Source organism: Colossoma macropomum, unplaced genomic scaffold (assembly GCF_904425465.1).
Source record: "Colossoma macropomum unplaced genomic scaffold, Colossoma_macropomum, whole genome shotgun sequence".
NCBI lineage: Eukaryota > Metazoa > Chordata > Actinopteri > Characiformes > Serrasalmidae > Colossoma > Colossoma macropomum.
Genome location: NW_023494799.1, coordinates 2,510,609 through 2,524,366, shown reverse-complemented (window position 1 = coordinate 2,524,366; position 13,758 = coordinate 2,510,609).

The window sequence follows — 13,758 nt, the reverse complement described above, 5'->3', positions numbered from 1 at the left end:
AACAATGTTCATATTTTACTGATGTTTTTATTTGCTGTTCTAAAATAAATCTGTCATTGTTTGACACAGTCTAATAGTGTTCTTATGCAATTTGATGTGTGTCTATCAGTTAATCTGTCCGTCTGATAGATGATAATAAATAAAGCAGTTTGGTTGGAAATTATTTTTGTTTCTTACAGCATAGAATTGGATTAACTCTGTTTGCTCTGATTGATCAGACGTTTCTAGCAGGTGTTAAACTGACCTTCTGTCTGTTACAGTGAACCCACCCATGGGCTAAACTGGAACACTGCACTTCCCCTCATTTTGGGTGGACTTTTACATGAACGGTAGGAGCTGGAAACAAGGTTCAGGTGTTCGTTTGTAGCAGAGATGTTTATGTTGCTTGCCTAAAAATATGATTATTCCAGCTTAAAGATTTTTAAAGTTATTCAACAAAAACGAAAATGTGTTAGGTTGTGCCCCTATTTAACCTCATGCTTGTTGACCCAGATATGGACTGTGTGCCTGAGAGAAAAAAACAAAAAAAAAACAAAAAAACCCAACACTTTCTGTTTTGTTTCCAAATATATTTTCTGCATAAATGCATTCCAGTTATGTGAAACATGCCTGTATCTCAGTGGCTCATGTTATTAATAAGCATCAGTAACATCAAACTGCTGCTACAGACGGGACACGTTCAGTTCTCTTCTGCATGAGAGCTGCTGCTGTGTGAAACAGGCAGTTAACAGCAGTTTAACCAGAACTTCTGGTTCCAATTTATACACTTTAACAACAGTACAGCTTCAAATATTTAAACAAATATCGCATGACGTCATAATGTAGAATAAGGAATCACCTAAATGCAATATCAAACAAAATATTGACTCTACATAATATAATAAGTGTTATAAGAGCAATCATAGGACTTAAGCTAGTAATCTTTATTGTTACTGCTACTAGTATGAATAGCATTGTCTGTGTTGTTGCTGTTGTTTATTAACAATGTTACATATTGCAATGTAACAATGATTATGAACACTGTCACTGTTATTAACTGCTATTAGAACAATTACAGAAACAAACAGGACTATTAATATTATTATTACTGTGGTAGTAGTATTGTTGCTGTTGTAGCAGTCAAAGCATTGTTATGAACTATTAACTGCTATAAGACCTATTACAGGAACTAACATGGTAATTATTGTTATTTTCACTGTTATTATAAGAGGTAGTAATAGTGTCATCATTGCTCTTAATAACTGCTGTAAGACCTATTATAGAAACTTTTATTGCAATTATAATTGTTATTATTACAACAACTATTATTATGTTATTACAGTTAAAAACAGCTATACAAAATGTTATAAGATCTAACAGTCATAATTATTGATTATTGTGATTATTAGTGGTAGTATCAGTTATAGCATTAACATTATTGTAGTTATTAACTGCTATAACTGTTAATACACCACTTAGAATTGACTGTAATTACTACTACTACTAATGTCTAATGTCAATAGCGGTGGTACTATTGGAAGTAGTATTATGAATATTATTGTTAATAATGCTCCTCTTCTTATTATTACTATTATTCATATTACTATTCAAGAAGTAAGCAGCTCAGTCTACATTTCAGTGCTGAGCTCTTTATCCCGTACGATCATAACTCACAGTGTACAGACATGTGTTTGTATTGGAGGTTAAAGCTGGTTGAACATTAACGCTGCCCGGCTTGCCTGGGGCGGCCCAACCTGCCGGAATCCAGTCGGACCTCACCTGCGGGACGGCCGGGAGATTAGCATCTGCCCTCTGACACACACACACACTGCTCCAATCACCTTTCCTCACCTTCTCTCCATCTGTCAATCAAACATAGCACACTGCGAATGCAGCGGAACCACTGATCTCGGTCAGAGTTAACACCGCCCACACCATCAGCGCGGCCTCTCCACACAGAGCTCTGACCGCTTATCTACAGGCCAGGCTTTATTTCCTGCAGGACGGCTCTCGGACTGCCACACTGACCTGTATCACAAACACAACAGCTGAAACATGACGGAAAGAAAATCTCACACAATCTCAATCTCACACTGACACAATCTCAATCTCACACTGACACAATCTGGTTTACACTGACCAGCTCTTTCACATTGTTTCACAATGTTGTTTAGAAAGTCCAGTTTAGCCTCTTAAACTGGGTCTACTAAACAAATGCATGGGGCCACATCTCAGTTTCTCCCTCTAATAACTGGATTACTTTCATAGAACTTACTGAATAATTCATAGTAGATACTGAATAATTCATGGAAGATAATGAATAATTCATATTAGATACTGAATAATTAATAGTAAATACTGAATAATTCATAGTAGATACTGAATAATTCATTGCAGATACTGAATAATTCATAGAAGATACTAAATAATTAATAGTGGCTACTGAATAATTCATAGCAGGTACTGAATAATTCATAGAAGATACTGATTAATTCATAGTAAATACTGAATAATTAATTGTATATACTGAATAATTCATAGTAGCTACTGATTAATTCATAGTAGATACTGAATAATTCATAGTAGATACTGAATAATTCATAGTAGATACTGAATAATTCATAGTAGCTACTGAATAATTCATAGTAGACACTGAATAATTCATAGTAGATACTGAATAATTCATAGAAGACATTGAACAATTCCAAGTATGAATAATTAATTAATGAATCATTTATTCATTTGTTCATTCATTTTATATTATAGAAAATGATCTTGGAACATTGCTGTGAGGATTTGATTGAGCATTAGTGAGGTCAGGTACTGATGTTGGATGGTCAGTTCTGGATCACTCCAACTCATCCCAAAGGTATTGGATGGAGCTCCATCACTCCAGAAAACACAGTTCCACTGCTCCACAGCCCAATGCTGGGGGGCTTTATAACCATGAGCATGGAGACCTTAGGCTCATGTGTGGCTGCTCCAGAGCCCCATTCTATTGGTCAGTGCTATTCTGTGTAGATTAAACAAGCTGAGAGTGCAATCAATGGGTAAACGTAAAGGAGCTAAAGTCACTGAATGACTGTCCAGATACTTTTGGATGTATACGGTATATACAGACCCAGAGAAGAGCTCTCCACACCTCCTATCTCCAAAGCACACAGCAGAACAGCACTCAGAGCCAATGTGGCAGCAATGTGAGCTGTGAATTACATCATTATGAAGGTATTTGAGCTGGTGATGAGAGGTGAGCCATCACCAGCGCTGCTAACCAACATCCTGATCCAAACGCGCCTGCATGTGTTTACAGTCCGGCCACAGGACTGACGCATTCACTTACAGCACCGGCCTTCACCCAGCAAGACCTAATCAGCCTGAAACAGACTTAAACTGCGAACTGGAGAAGAACGGATCGATTGTCCAGTGTACGCAAGGCCGCGAGACAGAACGATGAGTGTTTTCTTTCAGAAAGCATGCGCGAGTGGAAAAAATGGAGCGATGAGACGAGGGTATCGATCAACAGCGAAAGAAATATGTTTAAATGTCCTGGCACAGGGAGTTACAATGAGGCCGTTAGTGTCTTAAAATTATAAGAAAAAATTAGATTTAACTAAAAGCACCATTTCATTCCACAAATCAATCAGGGAAGATGTACTTCTTCCCTTCTGTTTACTCCGACTGAAAGAAAACACAAACATGAGAAGACATCTACAGAGAAGTACATACTGTACCAACATAAATGGCAGAAAAATCACACAAAAGAGAAATGTGGCTGATTTTGTAAGGGTGTGAAAATGCACTGATCTGAAGGTACATTTATTTTGAACTGTAAAAAAAAAATGTTATAATGAATTACAATCATTACAAAGTATTATGCTCATTTGCATACTGAAATTAAATTACTAGGCTATTTTCAAATGGAAAATCCCCAAAAAAGGCTGAAAGAAGGCTATAAAAACAATTAAAGTACCTAAATCATATAAAAGTAGCTACATCACAGTAATAGTGGCCTGAACTCTGTCAATATTATCATCCATGTTTATAGATAACAGCGTCATACGCGAATAAAAATAATGGATCTTGAAGGGTTCTTTAGTAAAAAACCCTTTGCATGATTAAAGGGTTCTTTGCATCGTGAAAGGTTCTTCAGACAGATGGAGAATGTACTGTACATGGTTCTATATAAGACCTTTTTGAAAAGTTTGACATTGTAACAATAGAAAAAAACATTTTTGGTGCCAGATAGAACCCTTTTCTTTACAAAAGAACCCTTAAAGAACCATCTTTTTAAGAGTGTACAGTATCAGAAACCACATAATTATGCCTGTTAGAGATTACTGAACAATCCGAATTGTTCACAGTGGTGGTGATAGGAACCAGACGTCCAGCTCTAAAAGGTCCCTCACAGAAAGTTACTACATGAAATAGTTATGAATTCACTGCCTGATGTCTGAGACACTGTTTTATGATAGATTCTGGTATAAAGTATTTATATTTTAAAATTGCACTCGTGGTGGAGGGTTACATGCAGGGCGTTGTGAGGCAAAATAGGCCCCAATCAAAACTTATTATTTCAGATTTTCCACTATTTTCCATCATCAACATTCCATATAAACTCAGAAGACTCGTGTAGGTTCACTGGTGGTTCTGGATAGTAAATAAAATGTCTATATTTGTGTTGTAGTCATGGCGACCCCTGGTTCCTTTCACCACCACTGTAAAGACATCTGAACCATTTCACACCAAACCACTCTGAATCACTCTGTTTATATCTTGTTTACAGAAGTTATGTCTACATTATGTAAAATTGAAAAATTGGAGGAATTCCCCTTTAATGTAAACGGACCTTTTGTATGGTCGGCTGAGTGATGGGCCTGATGGGCCTGCACTCAGCGTCTGTGTGTCCTGAGGGCTCCTCCTGAGTAACAGCTGGCAGGTGGAGAGAGAGAGTGGAGTGCGTGTAGGGTCTGATGTCTGAGCTCCAGGCTTGGCTGAACTGAGACAAAGCCTGCAGACAGATGAGTGTAATTACCTCTCAAGCCCACAAAGATCTCTTCTCGAACCGGCGGAGCTTTAATGAGTGCTGCTCTGGCTGTGTGTATGTGTCTGGGTGGGTCATTCAAACAGGAGCTTCCAAAACTGGAGCTCTAAAACTGATTAAAAGCCACAGAGAAAATGTGTCTCCTAACAACCACCTGGAAGACCGGGTGGACACCAAAACTGCCCCCATCAGATAAACAGCACTTAAAGCTTTCATCTTTGAGAGAGAGGAGAAAATCAAGCTGCTTCAGATCTGAAAACATCCACAGGTGTTTCTGTCCATCCTTCCACTGTGAGAAGACGACTCAGCGCTGTGGGTCTGAAAGGATGTGTAGCTGATCAAGAAGAACCTCACCGAGAAAAGGAGACGGACACATCAAACAAAGAAGCTGAACGATGGACTGACCGCCCCAGAGTCCAGACCTCAACACCACTGAATGTGTTTGATTACTTCAGAAAATGATCAACCAGCTTCCAAGACTGAACTTTGGAGGTGTGTCTGCAGATTCTTTGAGGAACTGAAAGTGAGTCTCCTGAACAGAATGGAAGCTGGAATAAAGGTGAAGAAGGACTCACTGAACACTGAAAAATATAATAATATTTGATGAATGAACAACTTAATGGCTGTTTTGATGGGAAATTGCATATATATATATATATATATATATATATATATATATATATATATATACACACACAATATATATGAGTGTACAATGAGTGTATATTGTGGTTGATCCAGCTCGTGGATTCTTGTTACAGTAGACGAACTTGGAGCTCCAGCTGTTGCTGCATATAAGGTCTATTCAATTAATTGAGTAAACTGAAACTTTCATGTATGATCAGTATGTTAAAGTTACTTAACAAAAACATTACATTTCACATTAGTGCATAATTACTATTAGTCAGCAAATTTCAGTTAGGGATGTCAGTTGTCAATGCTTTTAGACTAAAGGCAATTTCAAGCTATTATTTATGTTCAAGCATTCAAGCAACCAGTTTCAATGACCTACTGAAGGGCAGTTCCACTGACCTTGGTAAACAGAGAGATTCAGAGTGGTTTGGTGTGAAATGGTTCAGATTTCTTTACAGTGGTGGTGATAGGAACCAGGGGTCGCCATGACTACAACACAAATATAGACATTTTATTTACTATCCAGAACCACCAGTGAACCTACACGAGTCTTCTGAGTTTATATGGAATGTTGATGATGGAAAATAGTGTAAAATCTGAAATAAAAAGTTTTCTTTGGGGACTATTTTGCCTCACAGCGCCCTGCATGTATCCCTCCACCGTGAATGGAATTTAAAAAATATATGCTTTTTACCAAAATCTTCTCAAAACCATCATAAAACAATGTCTCAGTCATCAGGCAGTGAATTCATAACCATTTCATGTAGTAACTTTCTGTGAGGGAGCTTTTAGAGGTGGACGTCTGGTTCCTATCACCACCACTGTGAACAATTCTGACTCGGTAAGTTTCTCTAGAACAGAGCGTCTCACACCAAACCACTCTAAATGAGTTTGTTAACCATTTAGTTATGCAAAAAGATTGAAAAATTAATGGAATTCTTTTTCAAGATATAAAAATGACCTTCCAGCTTCCTAATTTTGTAAATAATGGTGCACAAAATCTGATTATTCTGATAAATTCTTGCTTACACATTTACTGTTCATACCGTATACAGTATCATGTGGACAGTATTGGTTAGTTTCTGATGCTGAGCTACTCCAGTTCATGATTGTAAAACAATGAAGCCTCTTTATGCTGCAGCTACACAAAGCCTTGGTCAAGCGAGCTGTCAAATGCTTTAGTCAGACTGCAGATAATTACACCATGAGCAACTGCAAGGCAGGCTTTGTTTACTGTGTGCTAGTCTCCAGTCTGTCAGAGTGGGTTTTGCTCTGGGGAAGACCACAGTGCTCTCATTTATAAGAGGAAAACAGGTAATTGTCCCGCACCACCATTTCAGCATAATCGTCACAATTATACTGCGGGAGTCGAAGACAGTTTAGTGTTGAAAGGCCAGAAGGCGCTGAGCAGGAGATGGGGACATGACCTAATGTAGTAAAGAAAATCTATTTGTATCAAATATCTTTTTGTGATAATGCACAATAATTTACTTATAAAGATTTAGGAAAGTTAGAAATGGAAAATGGGAAAATGGGAAATAAAGATGCAGAAGTTTAGTTTAATGGTAAAACTGTACCTACTGGTCACTTTCTCTACTGTTGTATGGCATTTTATATCTCCACAAGGACTTTTAGTATTAATTGACATGATCTTCAATAGTGTGGAGCAGGCCAGCAGGGGGATGCTACAGTAGCTTTATCTGACACATCATTTTTAATGTTTATGGTGGTCTGCTGTGAGCAGTTTTCAGACATAATCATTGAACACAACATTTTTTTAAAGATAATATCGCTAAATATTTTATGACTGAGAAAAACAACACTTCTTCTGAAGGTCTGCCGCTTTGTTAAGTTGATAAAAGGGAAAAATAAATAAACAAAACAACATTTTTGATTTTTTACAGAGTTTGATGTAGCATGTAAACAATGTTTTGAAACAGTCCACATAGTCCATGAACATTAATCTGCAAAAACAGACTGTCTTTAATTCACTTCATTTGTGATATCACAACAAATAACACATTTACCAACATCTGCTTATTCTATTCAGCCTACAGCAGTTTAGCCCCGCCCATTTAAGCTGAAGTCATAAGGAGTGTGTCAGTCTAGACTGCTTTTTGAATGAGGCACAATACAAGGCAGTCAATCAGAACAGAGCTCATTTGCTTATATCAGTGTTAAAGGCACAGTCTGATTGGTTCTAAGGGATAAAGAGAGGTTGGGAAACAGGTAAAAATGTCTGTGGTGCATAAAATCACACAAACGTTGCAAAGGGACTTCAGGAAAAACCAAAAAAAAACAACTAACGAGTCTAACTTAGTGTTTCCTCGCTAAGTTTCAGTGTGTAGAATGAGGACACTGACTACAGAAAGGAGTATGTTAGCTTAAGCATGTTAAATATAATTAAGTTTTGGGTTCAATAATCTCTTTTTAAAAATACTTTTATAAAATATTTTCATAAAAATTTAGAGATGCATTAAAATTTGAGTGTCTGGAAATATTTTGATGAAAATTATTAAAATTGGTACTTTCAGTTTTCCAAAAATAGCCGAAATTAAACAGGCCTACAATGCTGTGTCAAAACATAAGACTGTACAAACAGTTTTAATGGTAATGAAAATGAGAAACAGTGATTAAAACACACTTTTTATTATTATTTATTATTTATATAGCGATATTGATTTTTAATCACTGCTTATGTCAAGCAAAAAAGTGCCAAAGTGCAAAGACTAACTAAAAAGAAACTGTTTGCTCGCTTCTTCTTTAAATTGTGGAGCGTAACTGCTGCACCATTTAAGGTGGAATGGAAAATTAAAATCAGCTTACTTCACCTTGAAAAATAAAATAATTCACTGCACTGAGATGAATGACCGCTCTCTGACTCCAGGCCGAATGCTGTAGCCCACGTACCATAATAGTTTTAATAAGCTTATTTTATATATTTTATGTATTTTACTTTTGTATTGTCATTTTTTTTGGTTTTCCACCAAGTTCATCCTGAATTTTGGTTTTGGTTTCAACCAAGAAGTTTAATTTTGTAGAATCACTGTTAAAAACGTAATTTAATAGCCCTTAAAGGAGATTCCACAGGCTTGACAAGCATATGTTGTGGGCACCAGAATGCCCATGTGCATAAACCTTCAGCCCCCGTTTTATGGCCCCGGGTGTTCTCGGGCTCCAACGTGGCATATGGCCTCCTGGATATGCCCACACTTCCTGGCTTCAAGGGGGCAACAGTGTCCCATCCGTGGAAAGACAAATTGTACTGGGCGATTCTTTGGCCTGTGGACACTTGGCCACTAGAAACAAAAGCCATTTTAGCGGCTTTGACTCCTTCAAAAGAATATTTATTTACAGGGGCCTCTCTGTTGGCCCCCGCTGAGCCGACCGGTCACAAAAACACCTCTTCAGCGGCTCTGGGAGAGTTTGGCTATCACGAAACTTTCCAAACAGGTCAGCTATACACTAATGCCCCGTGCATACAGCTGACTCATTTAGCAGACTGGGGTGTTTTGGTGTAGGCCTGGCACTGGCATGCTCCTCTGGCAGGGCTGGCAGTGCCATCTGCCTGGCTGGGGGTAGAAAAGGGGCATAAACAGGGCATAAAAGTGATTGAGTGGAGGGTCTGTATGGCGTAAATGGACGACTGGCAGACTGAAGTGGGCGCATGGGTCACTGCGACAGATTGGAGCGCGGACGCTCACTTCTTCCACCATTCCTTTTTGACGTCGGGCAGCGAGGAGGGCGTTGACTTTGGCCATAAATTGCAGCCTCCGATTGAGAGATTTGGCTATAGCTCACTTTTACGTCATTGCCATGCTGTAAGAATGGGCCACACTTAAAATCTAAAGTGCGGGTGCACAAAGAAAAGAGCAAGAGAGCTAAAGTAACGCAGCTCAGGCTGCTCTTTTGTTTTAATGAGAAGTTATTGATGTAATTAGCTATTTAGAACTTATGGGGGAAAGTTAAAAGTGAAAGCTTTGGTGAGTCTACCAGCTGTCACAGTGTTTCAGGGGTGGAGGGGGGGCACAGAACAGCAGGCTTCAACAAACAGCTCACCATAAATCACACCTAACAAAACTAGAACCTACTAATGTCACCAGGCTGCAAAGACCAATCAGTTAAACTGGGACACAACAATCAATTCTACCAAATTCTGACTTTTCCAGAGTTTTCTGGTTTTATCTGCAGCATGAACCATCAACAGTGTTCACAGTCGCTGTGCCAGAGAATCAGCTAACATTATTTCACACATAATCTCTTTTCACAGTAGCCATATAATACAATTTGTGCCTGTTTTGGAGGAGTGACCTCAGATGAACTATGCATTTTGTTCATCTGTAACACTGACGGAATGTATTTCCATGAAAAAAGTATATGAAGAAAGCTTCAGTTCCTGTTTTATCTCGGCTTTAGAGGCAGTAGAGAAGTAGAGAGGTGTGAATTGTTTTTCACAGCAGGGGGTTCTCACCCCTCCCCTTTCAATCCTCATTGCTCGCTAGCAGCTCAACGCGGGCACAACATTTCGCACACAGAGAGACAACAGAGTCCTAGATAATCTGATAACAGAGTTACGGGGAGAACATTTCATTTGATTATATTAATCAAAAATATCTGAGTCAATTTTCACTCTATTTAAGGAAAGTTCCTGCAGGAAGAGGCTACACTGATCCGACTGTAGACTGAGTTATCAAATATCTAGCTGGCTAAGACTTCAGATAAACAACGACCCCACTGAAAAAGACCATGAGAACCATCAGAAAGAAAACATGCTTCCTAATTAGAATTGCCTTAATGTTTACTATTGGATACCACCAGTTTCCTGTAGTACACATTCAGGTCCTATTAGAAAATGATCAAACATGTCTAGAACGTGTCATCAGTCACCTGCTAAACCAGTAGTAACCTTTACATTGTGTAAAACTCCTTACCAAACTATCAGGAAACAAAAGAAATGCTTAACGGTTTCTGTTTTTTTTCAGCAAGGCAACATTAACAATATTAGCTAACATTAATAATTAGGCTAGTTAGTTAGATAGATACCTATTTGATACTCAGACAAACAGCAAACATAAACCGTATTAACTAGTGTTAATAATTAGGCTAATTAGTTAGCTAGATAACTATTTGATACTCAGGCAAACAACATTAAATAATATTACATAACATTAATAATTAGGCTAATTAGTTAGCTAGATAACTATTTGATACTCAGGCAAACAACATTAAATAATATTACATAACATTAATAATTAGGCTAATTAGTTAACTAGATAACTATTTGATACTCAGACATACAACAAACATTAAAGAATGTTAGCTAAAATTAATAGTTAGGCCAGTTAGCTAACTAGATGGTTATGTTATAACTCAGATAAATAACCAACAATAACAATATTAGTTAGCATTAATAATTAGACTAGTTAGTTAGCTAGACAACTATTTGGTACTCAAAGAACCGATGTTAACTGTATTAGCTACTGTTCAAAATTAGGCTATTTACTTAGCTAGATAGCTGATTAATAGCTCAGTCAGACAGCCAACATTAACCGTAGTAGCTAGCGTTAATAATTAGGATAGTAATTTAACGAGACAGCTGGTAACTGACCTCAAATATGATCTCCTTCAGAAGACTGAACCGATCTGCTGTCACTGCGTCAGAAAGATAATAAGGACCAACTATAATTCAAAGACAAAAATAATGTTTCAGCTTTGAGAGAAAGCCTCTCAGTCACTGCCTGCAATGGAGTCTGAAAGGTTTGTAAAAGTTGCATGAAATGCAAAATCACTCAAAATCAAGTAGATTTTAGACAAAAACAGCACAGATTAGCACAGCTGGTCACCACCAACGCCAGAATTTGTTGTGTTTTGGATGCTGGTCAACCAGCATGACCATGCAGGGTGAGCTGCTAAACCAGCACCAGACCAGCATGAAATTCATTCAGCGCAGATCAAATTCGTGCTGGTCTGGTGCTGTTTTTTTCAGCAGGGTGGTCACATTACAGGTAAGTAGAGCTAGCTGGCTAGCGGGTTAGCTTTCTTGTTATGTGCATGATGTACTTCCAGCTTAATGATTAGCTATCTAGCTAGCCTAGCTTGCTATAGTAGCTCTGTAAGCTAACTCTGGCTAAGTTTTAGTTCACCCACCTTCCAAACTCCAGCTTAACTCTTAAACATACCCACCTTACAAGCATCAACGTGTGCCCTATGGAGGAGCAGGAAGGAAACCAAAGCATCAGGTTACTCAGATCAGCGATTATTAGCTCATATCACCTTACATAACTCCTAAATCCATATTACCTACCAGACGCATCTTCATCCTGTCTGCTGCAGAGTTTCCAGTTCTGCAGAAAAACAGCTTAAATGAGAAAGCTAAGGTAAACGCTGGATAATTTGGAGGCAGCGAGTCGGGTTGATAAGAACGCCGGATTTCTGCGATTTCGGGATTAGATCCTTCGTAAAGCATGTTCCTCTTTGATGTGGGACACCTGACTGGAATTTAGGCTTCTAATGAGAGGCGGGACAAGGGCCGAAGTGGGCGCTAAGCTCACCCTTTTGCAGTGTATGTGTAGAAACAGGTAGAAATAGCATCCTAGCAGGGAGTCTCTGGCAGTATTTTTTATATCAGCGTGGAGGATGCAGAGGCCTAAGCCGGTAAACAAAGGCCAAAGTTGGTGTGGACCGGCTCTCACTTCCAGGTGGGCAAAACTAATGCTGCTGGATTCCTCAGCATCTTCTCAGAAGCACCAGAGAAATCCTCTTTGCTCTTAGTCCTTAAGCACCCCGCAAAGTCGAGGTGGCTTGCAACGGATTGTCTTAATCTTTCCTTTTTGTAAAGAAAAGGGTAAGCCAGGCAGAATGTCAGTCTATATCAGTCAAAAACCAATTGGTACAAGGATAGCAAGTAGTTGCTACCAACTTTACGAAAAAAAAAAAAAACCTTACCGTGCTGACACCAAAAGCACAAGCACAAGTGCATACATCCCCAGGTAATTTAATGTGTAATCATATGTGTGATTAATCCCCATGTTATGAAGGGGCCAATGCAATTTTGTATGGCCCATCCAGAGGTCAGATAGCTGTTCTGCTGCACTCAGGGCTTTCAGCAGAGGCTTAGCCGTATGTAAATGAGAATGTTGTAGGAGGCCTAAAAGTACAGCCAGTTGCCTTAGATTAGACATTCAAAATTGTCCCCTCCTATCTGAGTGGCTTAGGCCTGCGCTCCAAAACTCATTACGCTGATCAAGTTCCAGACAAGCCGCGAGTCATTTTGCCGCAGTTGCTCAGGCGCTTAAAAAATTCCCAGGACGCACAATTTCATCCCTCACTTTACTTATCTGACCACAGTGAGTCCCTCGCCAGGTGGACCTGGGCTCGCTAACGTTTTCTCGTACGTGAAACTAAGAGCCAATTACTGCTGGTGTTGCTAATAGAGAACCAGATAAATACGGGACACGGAGGAGGCCATTTAGCTCGGACGCTTAAAAGACAAACGAGGGAATTCATTTGACAACAGTGACAGATAAACAAGAAATAGTGTTTTCCAAAGGTCTAGGTATTGACTAGGTAATTGCGAGGTACAAACTTTAAAGCACTAGGTGATATTTTGAGTTCCAAGACAGACTAAATTCCACTGAAAGAGGTTCTAGCTATTGAGCAGATAAAGAACCTAGAAAAATATCTCATAGTTGGATAATTGGTTGAAATGAAAAGGGTGGTAAATATAAACATACACTACATTTCACTGTAATGTCACAAGTTTAAGCAGGAAAATGTACCAGACAAGAGTACTACAGTATGTACCTGTTTATTGCCTAGAACCGAAGCTGAATCTAAACTGTAAAGGAAAGTAGTGCTTCTTATTATAGTCTTTCTGGGTCCTTAGTTGAGTTTGTTCATATTTACCACCAAGTAAACATCCAGTTATAAGATACCGAACTACTTTTTCTGTTTCATCTTAATTATCTAGAACCTGTAGAGCATTTCAGTGTGACTTAATTAGTCCGGATTGGAACTTGCCATCGAACTGTAGTTTGATGTTGACAGCATTTGTTATGAGGTCATTTAGACTATCGAAGTGTGCTAGCTTCACTTACGGTCAAATT